The following is an 11,692-nucleotide window of genomic DNA, read 5'->3' as shown; positions in this document are numbered from 1 at the left end:
CGTTAGGCTCTAGGCCCTCAACACCAGGGAAGTACTACTCAAGACCCCCACCTAGCAGCTAGTGACTCTTCTTGTGACTCAGATGTGATGGAGGGATATCCTACACAAAACCCTGAAATGTCAAGTCAAGACATGCATGCCTTTGCCACACAGCACGGATCTAGCATGTTTAGCCGCTTAAAAGAGACCTTTAGTCGAGCCACCCATTCGGATCCCACAACTAGTGAAGTGACGAGGGCAATGGGGAGGTAGATTCGCCTTTCACTTTTCATGTAGATTGTGTACTCCCCAAGGGTGCCCATGTTGACATCCTACCTACTCCACTCATTAAAGACCCTATCGAGTCATCACCCCTTGAGATTCTACGACCCGATTGTAAGAGTCTTGGCGAAGTGCAAGAGATCAAACAATATATGCAAGCAACAAGGGAGAGGGAAATTGAGAACCTACAAATTCTAGAACAAAGTTGAGCCATGAAAGCAAATACCCCTATGAAAACAACCATGACAGTCGAGCAACCAAGTGCTCCTAAAATAGCAGTCATGGAGGGTCAGGCGATGGGGAGCTATAATGCTTTCACTTCAAGGGGAACCTCCAGCACGCCAAGCTTAGAGGGGATATTTCTCACAAAAAATTGGGTGTATGGCCTAAAAACTGAGACGTTGATCGATTTGTACACAGGCTGCATATGCCCTGTGGGGTGTTTAGAGGTGGTACAATCCACGTTTGGGGCCACTAGTTTAGAGGAGCAGCAACGGATGATTTGTGATGTCATCCATGGTGCCATCCAATTAGGGAGGGTTGGCAATGCTTTAAGCTTGACTTTGAGTGGGAAGGCTGGGGATTGGTATAGGACCCTAAGGATGGAAGAGAAAATGATTTACCCTACTCTTAGTAGACTATTCTTGAAAGAGTACATACGAGAGGGAGTTCTTTGGGGTGTAGCATCTCAGGTCCAGAAATCCCAACGAGAGGAAGGCGAGTCCGTGAGTGACTTTATTAGTCGCTTGAAGCATTTGACTTCCTGTTGTAATCCAAATGAGTGCTTCAATAATAATCAATTTCTTGATAGATTCATTAGGGAACAACGACATGAGGATATCTACAATGGCCTAGTCATTAGAGGTATCACCACTTAGGAAGCAGTCACCACCAATGCAATCCAATTGGAGGATAAATTTAATGATTCAAGTAGAAAGAGTGTTTGTTGAGCCTAAATATACTAGCTCGCAAGCATCAAGGCATGAGACAATGACCATAAAGCCTATAGTTAAAGAGCCAAAGACATTTGAGATGACTTTAGAAAATCTCACCAAGGCCATTCAAGAAAGTCTTAGAGAAAATAGTGCCTCACAAAATAATCATATGTACCCAAGAAGGGAACACCAATGGTGCTCAGTTTGCTTTGGTCCACATAACACTAGTGAATGCCCTACATATAGAGTAAAATTCAATGGAAATTGCAATGCATATGGTAGGTACGGTCACCAAGCTAAGGATTGCATAATGTTCAAACGCATGACGGCGAATAGACTAAACTTGGCTCGGACGGATTCACCTTGAGTTCCTGCATTGATGCCTGCCCCACTTGTTGAACAACAATTGCAACACATGGTTCTGAGAGCCAAAAGGTTACTCAAGCTACACCGCTACCACCTCTTCTGCTAGGATTGCATCCCCCACATCCAAGAGTCACCCTGTGAAGCATATGGGTTGCGAGCCATCTAGTGCTTGTTTGGAAGGTTGTGAGGAAGATATAGACCCTACTATTGCCTATGGGATGGATGCATTTGAAGAATGTCCACAATACTACATGAAGGACTTTTGGGGACAAGTCAAACCTGTGTATCAAGTAGATGCTCTTGCAGCAGCAAGAGGCCAAAATATCAATCTCACTACCAAGAGACCACCTCTTCAATGCTACAAGTGCCAATACTCATGTGTAATTGATGTGGAGTAGATCATTTGATTGCCCAATGTACTAATAATCCAAAGGCACCAAGGATCATGCCATTGAACTTAATTGAGATTACTGAGGTGCCATCACAAAGTACATTGGTGGTACCAGTAAATGTACTCAAACGATTGATGCTCCAAAATCAAAATTATATTCTTGAAGAAAGAGACATGACCTCAATCGCCCAATCCAAGAAGAAGAAGAAAACACGAAGGAAGAGATCACAAAAGGTAATGAAGTCAAACCCCAGTTCAAAGACTAACATTGGGACTAGTGACAATCTTGTGTATATGAATGATGCTAAAAATGATTTTGATTTAGGTGAGACCATGGAGAGCAAAATGACTATAAAAAAAGAAAAAAACAAGGAGGATCATTATGAGCCACAATGGACACAACCCATGGAACATAGGAAGAAGATCGAAACTTACCCAAATTATATAGAGGAGAAGAGATCAAGCGAGTGAAGCAATTAAGGAGTTTGGTAGATGAAACCCAAAGGGAGCTAGAACCGACACCTAGGAAGATCCAAATTATAGACACAATGTTTCCTACACAAAATCAACCTCATAAAGACCATAGACCACTAGCCATACCTAGTGTCATCCAAGAAGAAGGTGACGTTAAGTCATTGGGAAGTGGGCCTACTCTCTTCTTGTTAGAGAGAGAATGTTTACAAAGGGATTACCTGACTCTATTGAAGAAATGGAGATTATATCTTCCCCGTGTCAAGGGACTCAAGCTCAAAAATTTTCGTTAAATATTGCCAAATTGATGGGATTTCATGGCCTCAAAAGTTAGAATCACCATCATATCTAAACTATATGGAGACCCCAAGCTATTCCTAGCTTTTCAAGCTTTCCTCAATGGAGAACTGAAGGTCGGGTTACCACAATTTGCACCAATAGATAGGTCTAATGAAGTGCCAGTAGAGGAGGAAACCTTAGATCCACAACGCAACCTGGATGAGAACTCTGTTGTTGAAATACCTGTTAACAAGTTGGAACAGTACTTTGAAGGCGATGAATCCAATGCGACCCTACCAATCACTAACAAAGGATTAATTATGAAGAGAATCCTTGATGGGGGCACTAGGGTTAGCATTGTAACTAAAAATTGCTGGGAATCTATGGGAAGACCTCACATTGGGACTACAAACATAGTGGTAAAGATGGTCAATGGGACCATCGTTAAACCTATTGGGATGCTAGAAGATCTCAAGATCAACGTTCTTGGACACAAGGTAAGGCACACCTCCATTATTATGGATTTTTTCAAGCATACTATGTCATCTGAGTTGATATTAGGATGTCCTGTCATGAGGGAAGAAAAAAATGGTGCATGACTGGTCTAAAAACCATGTCTACTTACAGTTCCAAGAACCTGTCATTCGAGTTGATCTTATGACTAGTCGAGCATATCCTCTAGGATACAAATTTATAATTGACCATCGATCTGACACCATAATTCACTCGGCCCCATTGCAATATTGTTATACGTGTAAAAAGGGCACTAATTTTGGAGAAGATTCCCCTTATATGGATGTTCTACCTAGAATGGTTGAGTCTGACAACGTGGATTGGGTCCACCTAGAGGCAACCATAGACACTTGGGGAAATAGAGGGACGACTTGGGTAGCACCTGAGGGGGACAAAGTGCCACAACTTGTACCTTTAAATACGATAGGAGCAATGCATATATCTTATGATGACCTACAAGATGAAGGCTTGACTGACATTGGAACCAGTAGCGTCTCAAAAAACTATAGCCCACATGATTTTGAGTCGGAATCATCAATTGAAATTGACTCTGAGGATGAAGAATCTGAGTTAAATCTTGGTGTAATTGTGGGGACAAACCATTCAAGGCCCAGTGGTACCCTAGATGAAAATCTACCCTTGAAAGGAGAAGACACAAGTAGCGATTCATCTAACAACTCTGCACTAGCTTTTTTGGATGACCTTTGTGTTTATTCTTCATGGAAAGAACACCTATCATGTTTACGGAAAGTGTTTGAAAGGTGCAAATCGTATCGCATGTCATTGAACCCTTTCAAATGCCAATTTTGGGTTAAGCATGGAGTCTTTTTAGGGCATATTGTGTCCAAGAATGGGATTTCCACATATGAAAGCAAAATTAAGCCATTGCTAATTTACCACCACCTACAAACTATAAGGGAGTCCAAAGATTCATGGGGCATGTTGGTTATTATCGACGGTTTATTTTAAAATTTGCTAAGATAGCTTGTCCATTGTACAAGCTTCTTATCAAGTTTCACTGGACGAGTGTGACCATGCCTATAAATTATTAAAAAGGGCCCTGACAAGTGCTCCAATCTGATGAGTGCCCGATTGGAACATAATTTTCCATGTGCATATTGATGTATCAAACTTTGGTATTGGGTGTGTTTTAGCTCAACCAGGAGAACATAAATTGGACTACCCCATTAGCTTTGCAAGTTGCCAATAGAATGATGCTCAGAGGAACTACACCACTACAGAGCGGGAAGGTTTAGCTATGATTTATGCAGTAAAGAAATTTTGCTATTACATCCTTGCCAACAAGTTTGTTTTTTATGTGGATCATCAAGCGTTGTTGTATCTAGTAAACTAATCATGTTCCAAAGGAAGAATTAGATGATGGTTATTAATTCTTCTTGAGTTTGATTTTATCGTCATGGTGAGACCCGGTAAAGGGCATTTCATGAATGATCATTTGTCTTGTATAGCCAATGGTGAAGGCCCCACTAGAATTAATGATGAATTGCCCGATACTTCCCTATTCCTAGTCAAGACCATGCATGAATGGAGTAAGAAGATTGTAAACTTTTTAGTTAATGGTTTTCCACCCAAGGAGCTTCGTAAGGATATAGCTCGAAAGCTACTAAAGGAATGTGAACCTTATTCTCTAATTGCAGGTACTCTCTACAAGCTAGGGAAGGATGATATTCTTAGACGATGTGATTATGAGGATGAGTATTTGTACATACTACAAGAAGCATACATGGGCATAGCCGGAGAACATTTTTCAAAACAACTAAATGCTAAGAAGGTCTTGCAATCAGGCTATTGGTGGCCCACCGTATTCAAGGATGCACCACTTTTTGCAAAGGGATGTGATGAATGCCAACGTTACAAGACCACACAACGGAAGGATAAGATGCCCTTACATCCTATTAAAGTGACCCAACCATTTGAAAAATGCGGTTTCGACTTTGTAGGCCCAATGAATCCACCATCCCGTAACAACCAATCTTGATAAATTATTGGTTTGAGAACATTATTACACGATTTGGTTGTCCCTTTGAAATTGTGAGCGATAATGGCACTCATTTTATAAATGAAGTGATAAAGGAACTCACAAAAAGCTTCATGATATCCCACCATAAGTTGACACCTTATTATCCACAAGCAAATGGCCAAGCTGAGAGTGCTAACAAGACTTTAATTTCTATCTTGACCAAGATGGTAGCGGCTCATTGCACAGATTGGGATTTGAAACTAACATCAGCTCTATGGGCTTATCATATTGCGTATAAAGTGGCTATTAATTGTACACCATTCAAGATGGTAAATGGCCAAGAAGCAGTTATGTACTAGGAGTTTGTCATTCCTAGTCTTTGAGTAGCTTCACATGAAGGCTGGGATGGTAACCCTTTAGTTGAGCGTTTATATATCCTTGAGTGGTTATATGACGAGTGGCAATTGGATGTGCAAAATGCACCTGTGGAGAAGGATAGGCGAAAGAAGTGGCTTGATCATCATTTAAAGAACAAGAATATCAAGGTTGGGGATAAATTTCTTATGTATGGAGTGCGTAACAAAAAGAAATTTTTGAAATATGTGGGAAAAGGACCATATAGAGTATGCGAAATCACCCCACAAGGTACCATTCATGTGGAAACTCTTGATGGAGTGGAAACCATTGGATTCCTCAATGGGAGTAAATTTAAAAGATACTATGATCCTTTAGGCCAAGAGGAGCTATGTGCCATTCCTAAAAGAAGACAGCCAAGGAACAAGCAGAATTGAAAAAGATACAAGCTCAAGCTGAGGCTCATGAGCGACAACATATTAGGTGCCAATGAGAGGCCAAACTTGAAGTTACACATGCATTTCAAGTTGAATCAAAGGACAATTTGGTATATTATGACCCACCTCTACGATACCCCATTGAGGTAAATAGCACCTATGGGAAAGTGCTATATAACGCTTTATTGGACACAAGAGCTAAACATAAGTTGTTATCCTATGGAGTGTGGTATCAGTTAGGAAAGCCGTCTTTATCTGAGAGTACCATCCAAGTCAAGGGTATTAACAAGAAGAAAACTATTGTCCTTGGAATCTTGCACACTCCTATCACTTATGACAACGAGGCCGTGGCTCAAAGCTTTTTGGTCATGCATGTGGTGCTATGGAGGGCAACATAAACCTGGGACATAAGTGGATGTCTGCAACCAAGTGTACTATCAATTGTGGAATTGGGAGTATCATGACACAAAACAAACTCTCAGTCCTACCACTCAAGGAACAGTCCCTGAGTTATCCTCTCCTGAGGAAACACAAAATAGAACATAGCATATCCAAGAGGTTGAAACATCTATCCCTATAGCACAACCTTCTAGACCTTCAACGTCCGTGGCTAAAACCAAGAATGAGGCACCAAAACTCAGCATGATTTGTCAAGAAAAACATACAAATGGGTCCCTAAAGATTTGTTAACAACCACTCTCAATGCTCAATCTAATCCAAAATAGAAGCCTCATTAGAGATGCCCCACTCGCCCCAAGAAATGTAAAGAAATGTTACGTTGGATTCCTAAGTGACTATTAGAAGCCCAAGGCTACTATGATGGGAATGATCAAACCTGGGTGCCTAAACGTACCTTGTGTTTTGTCATGTCACCTACTAAAGATCCATGTAGGCCAAATCCTGTAACTCTAAAACGATTTGGAGACCGCGGAAAGGAAAAAATCACGGAATGTTACATACCCGTTCCAGAGCTAGTTTGGGTACCGAAGAAAGAACAATTTGTTCCACCTTACTCAGAAATAGGAAAGTCAAATGAAGCTTCCACCTCTTCATGTAGTTCATATACAGAAATACAAGCTTTGACACAACCTCCACCTACCATTGTAAATATCCATACAAACAAGAAACAATTTACACCTCCTGTTATAAGTTAACCACCTACAACAATGTTGCAAGTAAGATCATGGGAGAGTACCTTACCACCCTTGCAACTTGATGAAGTGCCTAGGGTGGTGGAAAACTATTGGTCAAACACTTTACCTGTCACAACTTGGAATGATTGGTTTCAAAGTTGACGACAACCTTCCAAAAGGTATGATCTACCCAAGGAAGGGGGGGATGTTGGTGACATCATTCGCTTGCTTCTCCCTAGACCTTCCTCTTTGACCTCTTAACCTCCTAATCTTAGGGAATGTATATATATAACCCTATACTTTAACCAAAAAAAAAAAGAGTAAAAGAGCAAGAGCTACCAAGCAAGAAGCTTGCAACCAACAAAATCTGGTCCAAAACCAAAAACTCTTAATGACACTTCATGCACAATGCCACAGCCCTTATGGTATTTGCAAACTGGCCAAAATCTATCTGTATGTACAGATAGATTTTGCAAACTAACCAAAATCTATCTGTATGTACAGATATGGATAGTGCGCTAGATTCATCCACTCCTACCTTGGGTGAGAGGTGCCCTCTTTACTTTTCTCAAGTGTTTCACATGGTCTACCATGTGCTTACTTCTGAATCGGATTTAATAGATGCACTAGCGGGTGAAAAAAAAATTGTGGAATTAGAATGGCTGATACATCTCTTGACCATGACTGATCCATACTTAGTAGAGAATGCCGCTCCGATTGCACAAGCTTATCCTTTTAAGCAAGATACATATCCATGCCTAGTGGCCTTCTTAGTGAGCCTTTGTGTTAGGAAATGTGAACTAGCTAAGTAGATAATTGAGTAGCTTACTTAATGGAGAGAGATAAATATTCACAAAGGAGAGATTATAGAGTAGAGATAGAGAGAGCACACACAATATACGTGGTTCACCGAATGTGGGCTACGTCCACGGGAAAGCAGCCACTCAATGGCTTTAGTACTTCAAACAAGAAGTAAGTTACAAAGGGATTATACTCTTAATAGAGCTCCCGCCTTGCTTCACTCTCACCACCTCACACCCGCCTTGTTGCATCAACTTCACACACTATGAAATGTGTGTAGAAATGGCCTCCTTTTATAGGCCAAAAGGGTTGCCCTCTCTCATGAGAGGCATCCATGTGTAGCCGCCCTTGTGTAGATAAGTCCAAATCGGACCCTCCAATCCGCCCATGTGTGGCCACCCTTGAGAAGACAAGTCCTCCTTTGAAATCAGCCACCAGCCACCCATTGAATTCGGCCGCCGACCACCGGCCATTGACTTTCGACCACCGGCCACCGACCATTAACTACCGGCCACCGGCCAACCGGCCAAATGATCGGCCGTTTTTCGACCACTTTTCGGCCGCCGTCCGGCCATAATATTCCGGCGAAAAGGAATATTCCGGTGATGGCTTCTCCTCATAATGGAGGCCTTACAAATGTGTGTCTTTAACACAGAAAATTACAAGGGGTAAATCAGGCTCCATACTTAACAATTTGTGCATCTAATGATGAGGAGATTTACATGATTTCACTGATGGGACACATGGTTTCACTAAGAATGACTTTAGTTATGTTGACGATGATGAGGATAGAGGTTTAGACTTAGAACTTCCATCCCATCTATACAATATCCTATTTCCTTGACCCTATAGGGAGGTGCAAATAGATAAGTTAGGTCTCTTTATATTGTTTTTATTTTATTCAATAAGGGTTGGCACCTCTTCCCACTGATGTGCCCCTAGAGGTATTTCCTAGTGTTTTCTAGTGTGTACAGATACGCATTATAGCTAGGCTTTCAAATATCATGCAATCTTTTACCATCTCACTCATTGAACTGAGCACGATGGCTATTACAAACAGGTGTTTCTTATCCATTATCATTTCTTATTGTCTTTTCTAACATCCATGTTGTTTGATTTAATCGTGATTGGTACCAAAATGTTCAACACATTTGCTTAGTAGTGGACATTAGATTCAATAAAATTTTATGTCATAGTATCTTGTCTAGGTTTATTAATCAAGAAGTCTGGCTAAGCTAGTTTGACCAAGGTAGGGAGTTGGAGATCCTCTCTTTATACCATAGAATATGCATTCCTAATTTTCAATGGTTACCTTAGGCTCTTAATCCGATATTATGAAGCATGGCGTGCATTGTGTCAGTGCTTTCTAGTGGGCTTAGTTCCTCATGACCTTTAGCTTAAGTATTATAATGGGAGTTTGATTATTGTGATGAGCCTGGGAAGGATCAGAATGTCAAAATGACCCCCCAAAGTTACAAAATAGAAATGCAATGAAAGAAAAATGACCAAAAAACAAAAAGAAAAAGTGCCAATAATGTAAAACCTTAAGCTGAAAGAGAAATCCCGATTTGATTTTGTACTTCAGTCACATGTATTGCCTATAGTACTAGAGCCCTATGACTTTGAATCAATGTGAACCAAAGAGAGCTGAAAAAGAGATCAATTAAGGATCTATAGGGAACAAAACATCAATCATAAACACTTTGGAAGGTCAAACAAGGGGAACCATTCACGCGATGATTTCATGTGGAATTTCCTTACTCGTATCTTAACTAGACTGTCTTCTAGGTATAGCCTCTTGTCATCCTTGGGACATAAAGCATTCTGCTTTCGTGATTAAACAGCTTAATTGACCATAGAAAGCAAGAAGCTTTCCCATGGCGTTAATAGTTGACCTTTAGTGTCTATTGACAGTTAAACTAGCAACCCTAGACCTTTTGATTTGTTGACCTTTACACATACTTATGTGTTTGATTCTATTGCATTTTAATGTTTATTGCTCAACAAATTGTTTAATATTCTGTTACCAATCACTCTATTGGCTTGTTCACTGCATATGATTTTTAATTATCCATGTTCTTATGAGAATGCAATTACTGTGCCATTTTTGGTTGATTTTGCAGTCTACAGCTGAAGGCAAAGAGTCGAGCTCTTACAGAGGACCAGTGCACCCTCTTGTTTTATTAAACTTCTTGATTGAGAGCACGTCCATGGGCCACTACTCTCATCAAGATGTTTAACTACTACAAGACCCATCCACGTGGACACGCCTTCCTAAATCCCAAGGTTGGAATTTACATCAAGAAGGGGGGCATGTTAACTTTAGTCATCCTCGTTATTATTATTGAGCCATGGGCCAGGGCTTGTTGGCTCCACACATGTATTCATGGGTGATCGTTGACGATAGGTGCACGCCACATTTAGTAGAGAGAGAGAGAGAGCATACTAACAATCGGCCAAGTGTGGGCGCCCAAGTGTGGTTGGGACGACTCACATAAGGGCTTGTGACCCTAACTCTTATCTCATTCTTGAAGGTATGGTTTTCTTGCTCTCTTTCTCGGCAATGTAGACTCATGTTGTGTGTGAGTGTTTGAGAGCATGTGTGTGTGAGCAAGCGGCCTTACGAAAGCGGCAAGGTGGTTGAGCAGCGGCGACGGTGGGCTCCCTCTTCACAGTGGTGCAAGATTCTTGCAACGACAAAAAAACAGAGGTGAGTGACACACCATTGCATTCATGAGATTCCCCGCAGATGGGTTGCATGTTTGCAGCCTTAGTGGCTCACACGCAGTACACAGCAAGTCTCCCACGATATGACACAACCTAGAGAGGAATGTACAAACATCTTCAAGCACGTTAAGTTCCTTGAGGGATCGTAATACACAATTCAGGGCTACACAATCTCTGATAGATGATTACTAAATAGATAGTTATATTTTGGTGACTAATAGATATCAAACCCAAGAGGGCTTCGATTGCTTGATTCTAGTCTTCAGAGTTCCTGTTTTTTTTTATAGAGATTATCAATTTTGTGCTCTCTTAGATAATCTTTTTGAAGCTGGAAGTTGGCTGGTCTTTTTCAAAGAATATCACAGTCGCGACGCTCCACATCCACTAGGAGAAACACAAAAAAGTGATAGGGTTTTCTAGTTTTTGTGGTGAATAAGTGTTGTTTTTTGTGCGATGTTCGCAGGTAGTTCCAATATGGTAGTAGGAATGAGTATTTTGGAATTTTTTGTGCAAGAAGTGACCATAGATTTCATATGGCAAAGGTTCAATTGATATGAAACTCGACAAGGAAATTTAGTGAAGTTAGAAGGATGTATGCTAAATGTGGTCAAAATGTAGAGCTTTGATATGCTTTGGTCGGTATGATATGTTCAACATCGCATGGGAAGGTTTCTTTGGCTGGTATTGTGCCGAATGTGATGCACTTAAGGTTCTTGAGGAGGTTCTTACTCAGAATGGTGCCTCATGGAGTACGAGTACATTGATTGAAGGATTTTGCTCATTTTGGCAAGATTCAGTTCTCGGCAATGCTTGGTCGATATATGAACTAGAGATGGAGTTCTTACAAAATCCTAAAAGGTTCATGATGAATAATCTCTTCAGAATGTTATGGCAAGGAAGATTTTCTTCAAATGCAATCTCCTAAGCTGCACCTTGAAATCCACAATGGTCGTTCACATAATGGCCAACCACAGTTAATAAAAAACAGCTACCTTTTTTAGAAGTTAATGTTATTTTTAGAAAATCAAGGAGTTATTGCTATA

The sequence above is a fragment of the Adiantum capillus-veneris genome, chromosome 19 (genome assembly GCF_014529385.1).
Source record: "Adiantum capillus-veneris isolate H3 chromosome 19, ASM1452938v2, whole genome shotgun sequence".
NCBI lineage: Eukaryota > Viridiplantae > Streptophyta > Polypodiopsida > Polypodiales > Pteridaceae > Adiantum > Adiantum capillus-veneris.
Note: the sequence above shows the minus strand (reverse complement) of the source record.